At 46.6% G+C, this 1325-nt stretch overlaps 1 pseudogene; it reads left to right on the plus strand.

Annotated features, from left to right (window-relative positions):
- Positions 1 to 631: 631 nt before the first annotated feature.
- On the plus strand, positions 632 to 966 carry LOC104949984 (lysophospholipase-like protein 1 pseudogene; annotated as a pseudogene).
- Positions 967 to 1325: the final 359 nt, after the last annotated feature.

The raw sequence follows: 1325 nt of genomic DNA on the forward strand, positions 1-1325 counted from the left end.
TTGATATAAGCCACTGTGGTGCTGTTGTCGCTCCTGACCATTACATGTCTCCCCTGAATTAAGGGTTTGAAATGCTGGGGGACCAACACTACTGCCCGTAGCTCTAGGATGTTGCTGTGCTGTGTCTCTGTTAGAGACCAGCGCCCACCTATAGCTCTCCCCAGGCAGATCCCTCCCCATCCCGTTCGGTGAACACTGTGATGTAGGAGGTCATTCTCTTCGTATTGTTTTTTTATTTATATCCGTCTCTCTTCACTCAGTTGTGTCACTGCCTTGCTGAAGAGAAAGGGATGACAGTAAGGAGGCGAGGCCTCCTTTTATGCGGTGAGATGCGCGCGCATTCAGGTAGGCCCGCCCCGGGGCCGGCTACGTCTAGAAAGTCTCAGTGGATGAATGCTTGCATGATAGGATCGAGGGGAGTACCCATAGAGTCCAATAGAGGGCGTAGCCTGTGAGAGATGTAACCAAAGGTTTGAGACCGTTGCATTTGAAATGTATCTCAGCTCGACCCAATATTTGTTTGCAATAAATAAACCAGCCCAAACCATTAATCATGTAATAATGATTATGGTCCTGCACCTTTAAGACTGAGCAGGCATTAATTGATTAAATGATCTAACAATATTCATAAAGCATTTTTCTTCTTCCTGTGAAGGCAGTGGAGGAGCGCAGCGGAGCAGACCTCCCCCTCCCTGAGTTGCTCCAGTGCCATGGAACCAAGGACGATCTGGTGCTCCATCAGTGGGGGGAGGACACCTCCGAGCTGCTGAAGAAGGCTGGCATGGCCACCACCTTCCACTCCTTCTCAGGCCTGCACCATCAGCTGTCCATGCCCGAGATGGAGCTGCTGAGGGGCTGGATCCTCACAAAGATTCCCCCCCTCACCTCCTCCTGACTCACCCCACCTCTTTTTTTCTCACAGAATGTATTATTTTGCAAATAAAATAGTGTCTTTTTTCAAGTGTGCCGTGTTTGTATGTCATTTATTTAATGTGTAACTCATATAGAGCGACTTAATTAGCTGTTATTCCACATTAATGGGGTTATACGTGCATATATATATAGAGCAGTGAGTGTACTGAGTCTCAGAGTGCAGAAACAGGACAGCTGTGACAGGAGTGGTCCGGCAGTAAGATTTAACAGCGGCCCCTCCCGAGTTAAGAATATAACGAATAGTGAGTTTCACATTGAACATTTGACGGCCATGTCTGATCAATTGAGTCATGGGAAAGTGTTTTGAAAGGCAAAACAAGTACATTCTTTGTTACATACAGTAGCTGCACATAATAGAGGTTATTTCAAGACTTTTTTTATAAAGAGCAGGT

Source organism: Notothenia coriiceps, unplaced genomic scaffold (genome assembly GCF_000735185.1).
Source record: "Notothenia coriiceps isolate Sejong01 unplaced genomic scaffold, NC01 NC01_scaffold00016989, whole genome shotgun sequence".
Taxonomy (NCBI): Eukaryota; Metazoa; Chordata; class Actinopteri; order Perciformes; family Nototheniidae; genus Notothenia; species Notothenia coriiceps.